This window comes from Siphateles boraxobius, unplaced genomic scaffold (genome assembly GCF_051911475.1).
Source record: "Siphateles boraxobius isolate OS27281-9 unplaced genomic scaffold, OSU_SipBor_1 87, whole genome shotgun sequence".
In the NCBI taxonomy this organism is placed as follows: Eukaryota; Metazoa; Chordata; class Actinopteri; order Cypriniformes; family Leuciscidae; genus Siphateles; species Siphateles boraxobius.
The window spans coordinates 1968576-1980000 of NW_027509216.1; the positions used below are offsets into that span (position 1 = coordinate 1968576).

Sequence of the window (11425 nt, forward strand, 5' to 3'; positions counted from 1 at the left end):
TAGTGAAGAAAACTAAGAACAACTTTTGAAAAAACTCAAGCTCTTTCATGCTTTCTGAAGAATCTCAGAGACTTTTTAAGGCTTTTTGAAGAAGCTCAGGGACTCTTTTTTTTTTTTCTTAAAAAAGCTTACAACACCTAGTATTCCCATGCGGCCTCCCATCCAAGTACTAACCAGGCCTTATTTAAAAGCTTAGACCATTAGTGAAGAAGACTAAGAAGAACTTTTGAAAAAACTCAAACTCTTTCATGCTTTCTGAAGAATCTCAGAGACTTTTTAAGGCTTTTTGAAGCTCAGGCACTCTTTTTTTTTTTTTTAAAAGCTTACAGCACCTGGTATTCCCAGGCGGTCTCCCATCCAAGTACTAACCAGGCCCGACCCTGCTTAGCTTCCGAGATCAGACGAGATCGGGCGTGCCCAAGGTGGTATGGCCGTAAGCTAAAACTGCTGCCAAAATTGGGCTATTTAAAAGGTTAGACCATTAGTGAAGAAAACTAAGAACAACTTTTGAAAAAACTCAAGCTCTTTCATGCTTTCTGAAGAATCTCAGAGACTTTTTAAGGCTTTTTGAAGAAGCTCAGGGACTCTTTTTTTTTTTTTCTTAAAAAAGCTTACAACACCTAGTATTCCCATGCGGCCTCCCATCCAAGTACTAACCAGGCCTTATTTAAAAGCTTAGACCATTAGTGAAGAAGACTAAGAAGAACTTTTGAAAAAACTCAAACTCTTTCATGCTTTCTGAAGAATCTCAGAGACTTTTTAAGGCTTTTTGAAGCTCAGGCACTCTTTTTTTTTTTTTTAAAAGCTTACAGCACCTGGTATTCCCAGGCGGTCTCCCATCCAAGTACTAACCAGGCCCGACCCTGCTTAGCTTCCGAGATCAGACGAGATCGGGCGTGCCCAAGGTGGTATGGCCGTAAGCGAATACTGCTGCCAAAATTGGGCTATTTAAAAGGTTAGACCATTAGTGAAGAAAACTAAGAACAACTTTTGAAAAAACTCAAACTCTTTCATGCTTTCTGAAGAATCTCAGAGACTTTTTAAGGCTTTTTGAAGCTCAGGCACTCTTTTTTTTTTTTTTAAAAGCTTACAGCACCTGGTATTCCCAGGCGGTCTCCCATCCAAGTACTAACCAGGCCCGACCCTGCTTAGCTTCCGAGATCAGACGAGATCGGGCGTGCCCAAGGTGGTATGGCCGTAAGCGAATACTGCTGCCAAAATTGGGCTATTTAAAAGGTTAGACCATTAGTGAAGAAAACTAAGAACAACTTTTGAAAAAACTCAAACTCTTTCATGCTTTCTGAAGAATCTCAGAGACTTTTTAAGGCTTTTTGAAGCTCAGGCACTCTTTTTTTTTTTTTAAAAAGCTTACAGCACCTGGTATTCCCAGGCGGTCTCCCATCCAAGTACTAACCAGGCCCGACCCTGCTTAGCTTCCGAGATCAGACGAGATGGGGCGTGCCCAAGGTGGTATGGCCGTAAGCGAATACTGCTGCCAAAATTGGGCTATTTAAAAGGTTAGACCATTAGTGAAGAAAACTAAGAACAACTTTTGAAAAAACTCAAACTCTTTCATGCTTTCTGAAGAATCTCAGAGACTTTTTAAGGCTTTTTGAAGCTCAGGCACTCTTTTTTTTTTTTTTAAAAGCTTACAGCACCTGGTATTCCCAGGCGGTCTCCCATCCAAGTACTAACCAGGCCCGACCCTGCTTAGCTTCCGAGATCAGACGAGATCGGGCGTGCCCAAGGTGGTATGGCCGTAAGCTAAAACTGCTGCCAAAATTGGGCTATTTAAAAGGTTAGACCATTAGTGAAGAAAACTAAGAACAACTTTTGAAAAAACTCAAGCTCTTTCATGCTTTCTGAAGAATCTCAGAGACTTTTTAAGGCTTTTTGAAGAAGCTCAGGGACTCTTTTTTTTTTTTCTTAAAAAAGCTTACAACACCTAGTATTCCCATGCGGCCTCCCATCCAAGTACTAACCAGGCCTTATTTAAAAGCTTAGACCATTAGTGAAGAAGACTAAGAAGAACTTTTGAAAAAACTCAAACTCTTTCATGCTTTCTGAAGAATCTCAGAGACTTTTTAAGGCTTTTTGAAGCTCAGGCACTCTTTTTTTTTTTTTTAAAAGCTTACAGCACCTGGTATTCCCAGGCGGTCTCCCATCCAAGTACTAACCAGGCCCGACCCTGCTTAGCTTCCGAGATCAGACGAGATCGGGCGTGCCCAAGGTGGTATGGCCGTAAGCTAAAACTGCTGCCAAAATTGGGCTATTTAAAAGGTTAGACCATTAGTGAAGAAAACTAAGAACAACTTTTGAAAAAACTCAAGCTCTTTCATGCTTTCTGAAGAATCTCAGAGACTTTTTAAGGCTTTTTGAAGAAGCTCAGGGACTCTTTTTTTTTTTTCTTAAAAAAGCTTACAACACCTAGTATTCCCATGCGGCCTCCCATCCAAGTACTAACCAGGCCTTATTTAAAAGCTTAGACCATTAGTGAAGAAGACTAAGAAGAACTTTTGAAAAAACTCAAACTCTTTCATGCTTTCTGAAGAATCTCAGAGACTTTTTAAGGCTTTTTGAAGCTCAGGCACTCTTTTTTTTTTTTTTAAAAGCTTACAGCACCTGGTATTCCCAGGCGGTCTCCCATCCAAGTACTAACCAGGCCCGACCCTGCTTAGCTTCCGAGATCAGACGAGATCGGGCGTGCCCAAGGTGGTATGGCCGTAAGCTAAAACTGCTGCCAAAATTGGGCTATTTAAAAGGTTAGACCATTAGTGAAGAAAACTAAGAACAACTTTTGAAAAAACTCAAGCTCTTTCATGCTTTCTGAAGAATCTCAGAGACTTTTTAAGGCTTTTTGAAGAAGCTCAGGGACTCTTTTTTTTTTTTCTTAAAAAAGCTTACAACACCTAGTATTCCCATGCGGCCTCCCATCCAAGTACTAACCAGGCCTTATTTAAAAGCTTAGACCATTAGTGAAGAAGACTAAGAAGAACTTTTGAAAAAACTCAAACTCTTTCATGCTTTCTGAAGAATCTCAGAGACTTTTTAAGGCTTTTTGAAGCTCAGGCACTCTTTTTTTTTTTTTTTTTTTTTTTAAAAGCTTACAGCACCTGGTATTCCCAGGCGGTCTCCCATCCAAGTACTAACCAGGCCCGACCCTGCTTAGCTTCCGAGATCAGACGAGATCGGGCGTGCCCAAGGTGGTATGGCCGTAAGCGAATACTGCTGCCAAAATTGGGCTATTTAAAAGGTTAGACCATTAGTGAAGAAAACTAAGAACAACTTTTGAAAAAACTCAAACTCTTTCATGCTTTCTGAAGAATCTCAGAGACTTTTTAAGGCTTTTTGAAGCTCAGGCACTCTTTTTTTTTTTTTTAAAAGCTTACAGCACCTGGTATTCCCAGGCGGTCTCCCATCCAAGTACTAACCAGGCCCGACCCTGCTTAGCTTCCGAGATCAGACGAGATCGGGCGTGCCCAAGGTGGTATGGCCGTAAGCGAATACTGCTGCCAAAATTGGGCTATTTAAAAGGTTAGACCATTAGTGAAGAAAACTAAGAACAACTTTTGAAAAAACTCAAACTCTTTCATGCTTTCTGAAGAATCTCAGAGACTTTTTAAGGCTTTTTGAAGCTCAGGCACTCTTTTTTTTTTTTTTTAAAGCTTACAGCACCTGGTATTCCCAGGCGGTCTCCCATCCAAGTACTAACCAGGCCCGACCCTGCTTAGCTTCCGAGATCAGACGAGATCGGGCGTGCCCAAGGTGGTATGGCCGTAAGCGAAAACTGCTGCCAAAATTGGGCTATTTAAAAGGTTAGACCATTAGTGAAGAAAACTAAGAACAACTTTTGAAAAAACTCAAACTCTTTCATGCTTTCTGAAGAATCTCAGAGACTTTTTAAGGCTTTTTGAAGCTCAGGCACTCTTTTTTTTTTTTTTAAAAGCTTACAGCACCTGGTATTCCCAGGCGGTCTCCCATCCAAGTACTAACCAGGCCCGACCCTGCTTAGCTTCCGAGATCAGACGAGATCGGGCGTGCCCAAGGTGGTATGGCCGTAAGCGAATACTGCTGCCAAAATTGGGCTATTTAAAAGGTTAGACCATTAGTGAAGAAAACTAAGAACAACTTTTGAAAAAACTCAAACTCTTTCATGCTTTCTGAAGAATCTCAGAGACTTTTTAAGGCTTTTTGAAGCTCAGGCACTCTTTTTTTTTTTTTTAAAAGCTTACAGCACCTGGTATTCCCAGGCGGTCTCCCATCCAAGTACTAACCAGGCCCGACCCTGCTTAGCTTCCGAGATCAGACGAGATCGGGCGTGCCCAAGGTGGTATGGCCGTAAGCGAATACTGCTGCCAAAATTGGGCTATTTAAAAGGTTAGACCATTAGTGAAGAAAACTAAGAACAACTTTTGAAAAAACTCAAACTCTTTCATGCTTTCTGAAGAATCTCAGAGACTTTTTAAGGCTTTTTGAAGCTCAGGCACTCTTTTTTTTTTTTTAAAAAGCTTACAGCACCTGGTATTCCCAGGCGGTCTCCCATCCAAGTACTAACCAGGCCCGACCCTGCTTAGCTTCCGAGATCAGACGAGATGGGGCGTGCCCAAGGTGGTATGGCCGTAAGCGAATACTGCTGCCAAAATTGGGCTATTTAAAAGGTTAGACCATTAGTGAAGAAAACTAAGAACAACTTTTGAAAAAACTCAAACTCTTTCATGCTTTCTGAAGAATCTCAGAGACTTTTTAAGGCTTTTTGAAGCTCAGGCACTCTTTTTTTTTTTTTTAAAAGCTTACAGCACCTGGTATTCCCAGGCGGTCTCCCATCCAAGTACTAACCAGGCCCGACCCTGCTTAGCTTCCGAGATCAGACGAGATCGGGCGTGCCCAAGGTGGTATGGCCGTAAGCTAAAACTGCTGCCAAAATTGGGCTATTTAAAAGGTTAGACCATTAGTGAAGAAAACTAAGAACAACTTTTGAAAAAACTCAAGCTCTTTCATGCTTTCTGAAGAATCTCAGAGACTTTTTAAGGCTTTTTGAAGAAGCTCAGGGACTCTTTTTTTTTTTTCTTAAAAAAGCTTACAACACCTAGTATTCCCATGCGGCCTCCCATCCAAGTACTAACCAGGCCTTATTTAAAAGCTTAGACCATTAGTGAAGAAGACTAAGAAGAACTTTTGAAAAAACTCAAACTCTTTCATGCTTTCTGAAGAATCTCAGAGACTTTTTAAGGCTTTTTGAAGCTCAGGCACTCTTTTTTTTTTTTTTAAAAGCTTACAGCACCTGGTATTCCCAGGCGGTCTCCCATCCAAGTACTAACCAGGCCCGACCCTGCTTAGCTTCCGAGATCAGACGAGATCGGGCGTGCCCAAGGTGGTATGGCCGTAAGCTAAAACTGCTGCCAAAATTGGGCTATTTAAAAGGTTAGACCATTAGTGAAGAAAACTAAGAACAACTTTTGAAAAAACTCAAGCTCTTTCATGCTTTCTGAAGAATCTCAGAGACTTTTTAAGGCTTTTTGAAGAAGCTCAGGGACTCTTTTTTTTTTTTTCTTAAAAAAGCTTACAACACCTAGTATTCCCATGCGGCCTCCCATCCAAGTACTAACCAGGCCTTATTTAAAAGCTTAGACCATTAGTGAAGAAGACTAAGAAGAACTTTTGAAAAAACTCAAACTCTTTCATGCTTTCTGAAGAATCTCAGAGACTTTTTAAGGCTTTTTGAAGCTCAGGCACTCTTTTTTTTTTTTTTAAAAGCTTACAGCACCTGGTATTCCCAGGCGGTCTCCCATCCAAGTACTAACCAGGCCCGACCCTGCTTAGCTTCCGAGATCAGACGAGATCGGGCGTGCCCAAGGTGGTATGGCCGTAAGCGAATACTGCTGCCAAAATTGGGCTATTTAAAAGGTTAGACCATTAGTGAAGAAAACTAAGAACAACTTTTGAAAAAACTCAAACTCTTTCATGCTTTCTGAAGAATCTCAGAGACTTTTTAAGGCTTTTTGAAGCTCAGGCACTCTTTTTTTTTTTTTTAAAAGCTTACAGCACCTGGTATTCCCAGGCGGTCTCCCATCCAAGTACTAACCAGGCCCGACCCTGCTTAGCTTCCGAGATCAGACGAGATCGGGCGTGCCCAAGGTGGTATGGCCGTAAGCGAATACTGCTGCCAAAATTGGGCTATTTAAAAGGTTAGACCATTAGTGAAGAAAACTAAGAACAACTTTTGAAAAAACTCAAACTCTTTCATGCTTTCTGAAGAATCTCAGAGACTTTTTAAGGCTTTTTGAAGCTCAGGCACTCTTTTTTTTTTTTTAAAAAGCTTACAGCACCTGGTATTCCCAGGCGGTCTCCCATCCAAGTACTAACCAGGCCCGACCCTGCTTAGCTTCCGAGATCAGACGAGATGGGGCGTGCCCAAGGTGGTATGGCCGTAAGCGAATACTGCTGCCAAAATTGGGCTATTTAAAAGGTTAGACCATTAGTGAAGAAAACTAAGAACAACTTTTGAAAAAACTCAAACTCTTTCATGCTTTCTGAAGAATCTCAGAGACTTTTTAAGGCTTTTTGAAGCTCAGGCACTCTTTTTTTTTTTTTTAAAAGCTTACAGCACCTGGTATTCCCAGGCGGTCTCCCATCCAAGTACTAACCAGGCCCGACCCTGCTTAGCTTCCGAGATCAGACGAGATCGGGCGTGCCCAAGGTGGTATGGCCGTAAGCTAAAACTGCTGCCAAAATTGGGCTATTTAAAAGGTTAGACCATTAGTGAAGAAAACTAAGAACAACTTTTGAAAAAACTCAAGCTCTTTCATGCTTTCTGAAGAATCTCAGAGACTTTTTAAGGCTTTTTGAAGAAGCTCAGGGACTCTTTTTTTTTTTTCTTAAAAAAGCTTACAACACCTAGTATTCCCATGCGGCCTCCCATCCAAGTACTAACCAGGCCTTATTTAAAAGCTTAGACCATTAGTGAAGAAGACTAAGAAGAACTTTTGAAAAAACTCAAACTCTTTCATGCTTTCTGAAGAATCTCAGAGACTTTTTAAGGCTTTTTGAAGCTCAGGCACTCTTTTTTTTTTTTTTAAAAGCTTACAGCACCTGGTATTCCCAGGCGGTCTCCCATCCAAGTACTAACCAGGCCCGACCCTGCTTAGCTTCCGAGATCAGACGAGATCGGGCGTGCCCAAGGTGGTATGGCCGTAAGCTAAAACTGCTGCCAAAATTGGGCTATTTAAAAGGTTAGACCATTAGTGAAGAAAACTAAGAACAACTTTTGAAAAAACTCAAGCTCTTTCATGCTTTCTGAAGAATCTCAGAGACTTTTTAAGGCTTTTTGAAGAAGCTCAGGGACTCTTTTTTTTTTTTCTTAAAAAAGCTTACAACACCTAGTATTCCCATGCGGCCTCCCATCCAAGTACTAACCAGGCCTTATTTAAAAGCTTAGACCATTAGTGAAGACTACTAAGAAGAACTTTTGAAAAAACTCAAACTCTTTCATGCTTTCTGAAGAATCTCAGAGACTTTTTAAGGCTTTTTGAAGCTCAGGCACTCTTTTTTTTTTTTTTAAAAGCTTACAGCACCTGGTATTCCCAGGCGGTCTCCCATCCAAGTACTAACCAGGCCCGACCCTGCTTAGCTTCCGAGATCAGACGAGATCGGGCGTGCCCAAGGTGGTATGGCCGTAAGCTAAAACTGCTGCCAAAATTGGGCTATTTAAAAGGTTAGACCATTAGTGAAGAAAACTAAGAACAACTTTTGAAAAAACTCAAGCTCTTTCATGCTTTCTGAAGAATCTCAGAGACTTTTTAAGGCTTTTTGAAGAAGCTCAGGGACTCTTTTTTTTTTTTCTTAAAAAAGCTTACAACACCTAGTATTCCCATGCGGCCTCCCATCCAAGTACTAACCAGGCCTTATTTAAAAGCTTAGACCATTAGTGAAGAAGACTAAGAAGAACTTTTGAAAAAACTCAAACTCTTTCATGCTTTCTGAAGAATCTCAGAGACTTTTTAAGGCTTTTTGAAGCTCAGGCACTCTTTTTTTTTTTTTTTTTTTTTTTAAAAGCTTACAGCACCTGGTATTCCCAGGCGGTCTCCCATCCAAGTACTAACCAGGCCCGACCCTGCTTAGCTTCCGAGATCAGACGAGATCGGGCGTGCCCAAGGTGGTATGGCCGTAAGCGAATACTGCTGCCAAAATTGGGCTATTTAAAAGGTTAGACCATTAGTGAAGAAAACTAAGAACAACTTTTGAAAAAACTCAAACTCTTTCATGCTTTCTGAAGAATCTCAGAGACTTTTTAAGGCTTTTTGAAGCTCAGGCACTCTTTTTTTTTTTTTTAAAAGCTTACAGCACCTGGTATTCCCAGGCGGTCTCCCATCCAAGTACTAACCAGGCCCGACCCTGCTTAGCTTCCGAGATCAGACGAGATCGGGCGTGCCCAAGGTGGTATGGCCGTAAGCGAATACTGCTGCCAAAATTGGGCTATTTAAAAGGTTAGACCATTAGTGAAGAAAACTAAGAACAACTTTTGAAAAAACTCAAACTCTTTCATGCTTTCTGAAGAATCTCAGAGACTTTTTAAGGCTTTTTGAAGCTCAGGCACTCTTTTTTTTTTTTTTTTTTTTTTAAAAGCTTACAGCACCTGGTATTCCCAGGCGGTCTCCCATCCAAGTACTAACCAGGCCCGACCCTGCTTAGCTTCCGAGATCAGACGAGATCGGGCGTGCCCAAGGTGGTATGGCCGTAAGCTAAAACTGCTGCCAAAATTGGGCTATTTAAAAGGTTAGACCATTAGTGAAGAAAACTAAGAACAACTTTTGAAAAAACTCAAGCTCTTTCATGCTTTCTGAAGAATCTCAGAGACTTTTTAAGGCTTTTTGAAGAAGCTCAGGGACTCTTTTTTTTTTTTCTTAAAAAAGCTTACAACACCTAGTATTCCCATGCGGCCTCCCATCCAAGTACTAACCAGGCCTTATTTAAAAGCTTAGACCATTAGTGAAGAAGACTAAGAAGAACTTTTGAAAAAACTCAAACTCTTTCATGCTTTCTGAAGAATCTCAGAGACTTTTTAAGGCTTTTTGAAGCTCAGGCACTCTTTTTTTTTTTTTTTTTTTTTTAAAAGCTTACAGCACCTGGTATTCCCAGGCGGTCTCCCATCCAAGTACTAACCAGGCCCGACCCTGCTTAGCTTCCGAGATCAGACGAGATCGGGCGTGCCCAAGGTGGTATGGCCGTAAGCTAAAACTGCTGCCAAAATTGGGCTATTTAAAAGGTTAGACCATTAGTGAAGAAAACTAAGAACAACTTTTGAAAAAACTCAAGCTCTTTCATGCTTTCTGAAGAATCTCAGAGACTTTTTAAGGCTTTTTGAAGAAGCTCAGGGACTCTTTTTTTTTTTTCTTAAAAAAGCTTACAACACCTAGTATTCCCATGCGGCCTCCCATCCAAGTACTAACCAGGCCTTATTTAAAAGCTTAGACCATTAGTGAAGAAGACTAAGAAGAACTTTTGAAAAAACTCAAACTCTTTCATGCTTTCTGAAGAATCTCAGAGACTTTTTAAGGCTTTTTGAAGCTCAGGCACTCTTTTTTTTTTTTTTTTTTTTTTTTAAAAGCTTACAGCACCTGGTATTCCCAGGCGGTCTCCCATCCAAGTACTAACCAGGCCCGACCCTGCTTAGCTTCCGAGATCAGACGAGATCGGGCGTGCCCAAGGTGGTATGGCCGTAAGCGAATACTGCTGCCAAAATTGGGCTATTTAAAAGGTTAGACCATTAGTGAAGAAAACTAAGAACAACTTTTGAAAAAACTCAAACTCTTTCATGCTTTCTGAAGAATCTCAGAGACTTTTTAAGGCTTTTTGAAGCTCAGGCACTCTTTTTTTTTTTTTTAAAAGCTTACAGCACCTGGTATTCCCAGGCGGTCTCCCATCCAAGTACTAACCAGGCCCGACCCTGCTTAGCTTCCGAGATCAGACGAGATCGGGCGTGCCCAAGGTGGTATGGCCGTAAGCGAATACTGCTGCCAAAATTGGGCTATTTAAAAGGTTAGACCATTAGTGAAGAAAACTAAGAACAACTTTTGAAAAAACTCAAACTCTTTCATGCTTTCTGAAGAATCTCAGAGACTTTTTAAGGCTTTTTGAAGCTCAGGCACTCTTTTTTTTTTTTTTAAAAGCTTACAGCACCTGGTATTCCCAGGCGGGCTCCCATCCAAGTACTAACCAGGCCCGACCCTGCTTAGCTTCCGAGATCAGACGAGATCGGGCGTGCCCAAGGTGGTATGGCCGTAAGCGAATACTGCTGCCAAAATTGGGCTATTTAAAAGGTTAGACCATTAGTGAAGAAAACTAAGAACAACTTTTGAAAAAACTCAAACTCTTTCATGCTTTCTGAAGAATCTCAGAGACTTTTTAAGGCTTTTTGAAGCTCAGGCACTCTTTTTTTTTTTTTTTTTTTTTTAAAAGCTTACAGCACCTGGTATTCCCAGGCGGTCTCCCATCCAAGTACTAACCAGGCCCGACCCTGCTTAGCTTCCGAGATCAGACGAGATCGGGCGTGCCCAAGGTGGTATGGCCGTAAGCGAATACTGCTGCCAAAATTGGGCTATTTAAAAGGTTAGACCATTAGTGAAGAAAACTAAGAACAACTTTTGAAAAAACTCAAACTCTTTCATGCTTTCTGAAGAATCTCAGAGACTTTTTAAGGCTTTTTGAAGCTCAGGCACTCTTTTTTTTTTTTTTAAAAGCTTACAGCACCTGGTATTCCCAGGCGGTCTCCCATCCAAGTACTAACCAGGCCCGACCCTGCTTAGCTTCCGAGATCAGACGAGATCGGGCGTGCCCAAGGTGGTATGGCCGTAAGCTAAAACTGCTGCCAAAATTGGGCTATTTAAAAGGTTAGACCATTAGTGAAGAAAACTAAGAACAACTTTTGAAAAAACTCAAGCTCTTTCATGCTTTCTGAAGAATCTCAGAGACTTTTTAAGGCTTTTTGAAGAAGCTCAGGGACTCTTTTTTTTTTTTCTTAAAAAAGCTTACAACACCTAGTATTCCCATGCGGCCTCCCATCCAAGTACTAACCAGGCCTTATTTAAAAGCTTAGACCATTAGTGAAGAAGACTAAGAAGAACTTTTGAAAAAACTCAAACTCTTTCATGCTTTCTGAAGAATCTCAGAGACTTTTTAAGGCTTTTTGAAGCTCAGGCACTCTTTTTTTTTTTTTTTTTTTTTTTAAAAGCTTACAGCACCTGGTATTCCCAGGCGGTCTCCCATCCAAGTACTAACCAGGCCCGACCCTGCTTAGCTTCCGAGATCAGACGAGATCGGGCGTGCCCAAGGTGGTATGGCCGTAAGCTAAAACTGCTGCCAAAATTGGGCTATTTAAAAGGTTAGACCATTAGTGAAGAAAACTAAGAACAACTTTTGAAAAAACTCA

General features: G+C 41.1%; 31 non-coding genes across 31 annotated transcripts; all 31 read right to left on the minus strand.

Moving 5' to 3' along the window:
* Positions 1 to 320: 320 nt before the first annotated feature.
* Positions 321 to 439, minus strand: LOC143731715 (5S ribosomal RNA). The gene has a single exon (XR_013200984.1). It is a non-coding gene; the product is annotated as a 5S ribosomal RNA (ribosomal RNA).
* Positions 440 to 803: 364 nt separating this feature from the next.
* LOC143731716 (5S ribosomal RNA) lies at positions 804 to 922 on the minus strand. Its single transcript, XR_013200985.1, has one exon. It is a non-coding gene; the product is annotated as a 5S ribosomal RNA (ribosomal RNA).
* Positions 923 to 1084: 162 nt separating this feature from the next.
* Positions 1085 to 1203, minus strand: LOC143731717 (5S ribosomal RNA). Its single transcript, XR_013200986.1, has one exon. It is a non-coding gene; the product is annotated as a 5S ribosomal RNA (ribosomal RNA).
* A 162-nt stretch (positions 1204 to 1365) lies between these two features.
* LOC143731675 (5S ribosomal RNA) lies at positions 1366 to 1484 on the minus strand. Its single transcript, XR_013200946.1, has one exon. It is a non-coding gene; the product is annotated as a 5S ribosomal RNA (ribosomal RNA).
* Positions 1485 to 1646: 162 nt separating this feature from the next.
* Positions 1647 to 1765, minus strand: LOC143731718 (5S ribosomal RNA). The gene has a single exon (XR_013200987.1). It is a non-coding gene; the product is annotated as a 5S ribosomal RNA (ribosomal RNA).
* Positions 1766 to 2128: 363 nt separating this feature from the next.
* LOC143731720 (5S ribosomal RNA) lies at positions 2129 to 2247 on the minus strand. Its single transcript, XR_013200988.1, has one exon. It is a non-coding gene; the product is annotated as a 5S ribosomal RNA (ribosomal RNA).
* Positions 2248 to 2610: 363 nt separating this feature from the next.
* LOC143731722 (5S ribosomal RNA) lies at positions 2611 to 2729 on the minus strand. Its single transcript, XR_013200990.1, has one exon. It is a non-coding gene; the product is annotated as a 5S ribosomal RNA (ribosomal RNA).
* A 372-nt stretch (positions 2730 to 3101) lies between these two features.
* On the minus strand, positions 3102 to 3220 carry LOC143731723 (5S ribosomal RNA). Its single transcript, XR_013200991.1, has one exon. It is a non-coding gene; the product is annotated as a 5S ribosomal RNA (ribosomal RNA).
* Positions 3221 to 3382: 162 nt separating this feature from the next.
* Positions 3383 to 3501, minus strand: LOC143731724 (5S ribosomal RNA). The gene has a single exon (XR_013200992.1). It is a non-coding gene; the product is annotated as a 5S ribosomal RNA (ribosomal RNA).
* Positions 3502 to 3663: 162 nt separating this feature from the next.
* Positions 3664 to 3782, minus strand: LOC143731725 (5S ribosomal RNA). The gene has a single exon (XR_013200993.1). It is a non-coding gene; the product is annotated as a 5S ribosomal RNA (ribosomal RNA).
* Positions 3783 to 3944: 162 nt separating this feature from the next.
* LOC143731726 (5S ribosomal RNA) lies at positions 3945 to 4063 on the minus strand. Its single transcript, XR_013200994.1, has one exon. It is a non-coding gene; the product is annotated as a 5S ribosomal RNA (ribosomal RNA).
* Positions 4064 to 4225: 162 nt separating this feature from the next.
* Positions 4226 to 4344, minus strand: LOC143731510 (5S ribosomal RNA). The gene has a single exon (XR_013200785.1). It is a non-coding gene; the product is annotated as a 5S ribosomal RNA (ribosomal RNA).
* A 162-nt stretch (positions 4345 to 4506) lies between these two features.
* LOC143731676 (5S ribosomal RNA) lies at positions 4507 to 4625 on the minus strand. Its single transcript, XR_013200947.1, has one exon. It is a non-coding gene; the product is annotated as a 5S ribosomal RNA (ribosomal RNA).
* A 162-nt stretch (positions 4626 to 4787) lies between these two features.
* LOC143731511 (5S ribosomal RNA) lies at positions 4788 to 4906 on the minus strand. The gene has a single exon (XR_013200786.1). It is a non-coding gene; the product is annotated as a 5S ribosomal RNA (ribosomal RNA).
* Positions 4907 to 5269: 363 nt separating this feature from the next.
* Positions 5270 to 5388, minus strand: LOC143731512 (5S ribosomal RNA). Its single transcript, XR_013200787.1, has one exon. It is a non-coding gene; the product is annotated as a 5S ribosomal RNA (ribosomal RNA).
* Positions 5389 to 5752: 364 nt separating this feature from the next.
* Positions 5753 to 5871, minus strand: LOC143731513 (5S ribosomal RNA). The gene has a single exon (XR_013200788.1). It is a non-coding gene; the product is annotated as a 5S ribosomal RNA (ribosomal RNA).
* A 162-nt stretch (positions 5872 to 6033) lies between these two features.
* LOC143731514 (5S ribosomal RNA) lies at positions 6034 to 6152 on the minus strand. Its single transcript, XR_013200789.1, has one exon. It is a non-coding gene; the product is annotated as a 5S ribosomal RNA (ribosomal RNA).
* A 162-nt stretch (positions 6153 to 6314) lies between these two features.
* LOC143731678 (5S ribosomal RNA) lies at positions 6315 to 6433 on the minus strand. Its single transcript, XR_013200948.1, has one exon. It is a non-coding gene; the product is annotated as a 5S ribosomal RNA (ribosomal RNA).
* Positions 6434 to 6595: 162 nt separating this feature from the next.
* On the minus strand, positions 6596 to 6714 carry LOC143731516 (5S ribosomal RNA). Its single transcript, XR_013200791.1, has one exon. It is a non-coding gene; the product is annotated as a 5S ribosomal RNA (ribosomal RNA).
* Positions 6715 to 7077: 363 nt separating this feature from the next.
* On the minus strand, positions 7078 to 7196 carry LOC143731517 (5S ribosomal RNA). The gene has a single exon (XR_013200792.1). It is a non-coding gene; the product is annotated as a 5S ribosomal RNA (ribosomal RNA).
* A 363-nt stretch (positions 7197 to 7559) lies between these two features.
* On the minus strand, positions 7560 to 7678 carry LOC143731518 (5S ribosomal RNA). Its single transcript, XR_013200793.1, has one exon. It is a non-coding gene; the product is annotated as a 5S ribosomal RNA (ribosomal RNA).
* A 372-nt stretch (positions 7679 to 8050) lies between these two features.
* Positions 8051 to 8169, minus strand: LOC143731519 (5S ribosomal RNA). The gene has a single exon (XR_013200794.1). It is a non-coding gene; the product is annotated as a 5S ribosomal RNA (ribosomal RNA).
* A 162-nt stretch (positions 8170 to 8331) lies between these two features.
* On the minus strand, positions 8332 to 8450 carry LOC143731520 (5S ribosomal RNA). Its single transcript, XR_013200795.1, has one exon. It is a non-coding gene; the product is annotated as a 5S ribosomal RNA (ribosomal RNA).
* Positions 8451 to 8620: 170 nt separating this feature from the next.
* On the minus strand, positions 8621 to 8739 carry LOC143731521 (5S ribosomal RNA). The gene has a single exon (XR_013200796.1). It is a non-coding gene; the product is annotated as a 5S ribosomal RNA (ribosomal RNA).
* Positions 8740 to 9110: 371 nt separating this feature from the next.
* Positions 9111 to 9229, minus strand: LOC143731522 (5S ribosomal RNA). Its single transcript, XR_013200797.1, has one exon. It is a non-coding gene; the product is annotated as a 5S ribosomal RNA (ribosomal RNA).
* Positions 9230 to 9602: 373 nt separating this feature from the next.
* On the minus strand, positions 9603 to 9721 carry LOC143731523 (5S ribosomal RNA). Its single transcript, XR_013200798.1, has one exon. It is a non-coding gene; the product is annotated as a 5S ribosomal RNA (ribosomal RNA).
* A 162-nt stretch (positions 9722 to 9883) lies between these two features.
* Positions 9884 to 10002, minus strand: LOC143731524 (5S ribosomal RNA). The gene has a single exon (XR_013200799.1). It is a non-coding gene; the product is annotated as a 5S ribosomal RNA (ribosomal RNA).
* Positions 10003 to 10164: 162 nt separating this feature from the next.
* LOC143731662 (5S ribosomal RNA) lies at positions 10165 to 10283 on the minus strand. The gene has a single exon (XR_013200933.1). It is a non-coding gene; the product is annotated as a 5S ribosomal RNA (ribosomal RNA).
* Positions 10284 to 10453: 170 nt separating this feature from the next.
* On the minus strand, positions 10454 to 10572 carry LOC143731525 (5S ribosomal RNA). Its single transcript, XR_013200800.1, has one exon. It is a non-coding gene; the product is annotated as a 5S ribosomal RNA (ribosomal RNA).
* Positions 10573 to 10734: 162 nt separating this feature from the next.
* Positions 10735 to 10853, minus strand: LOC143731527 (5S ribosomal RNA). Its single transcript, XR_013200802.1, has one exon. It is a non-coding gene; the product is annotated as a 5S ribosomal RNA (ribosomal RNA).
* A 372-nt stretch (positions 10854 to 11225) lies between these two features.
* Positions 11226 to 11344, minus strand: LOC143731528 (5S ribosomal RNA). The gene has a single exon (XR_013200803.1). It is a non-coding gene; the product is annotated as a 5S ribosomal RNA (ribosomal RNA).
* Between the last annotated feature and the right edge of the window lie 81 nt (positions 11345 to 11425).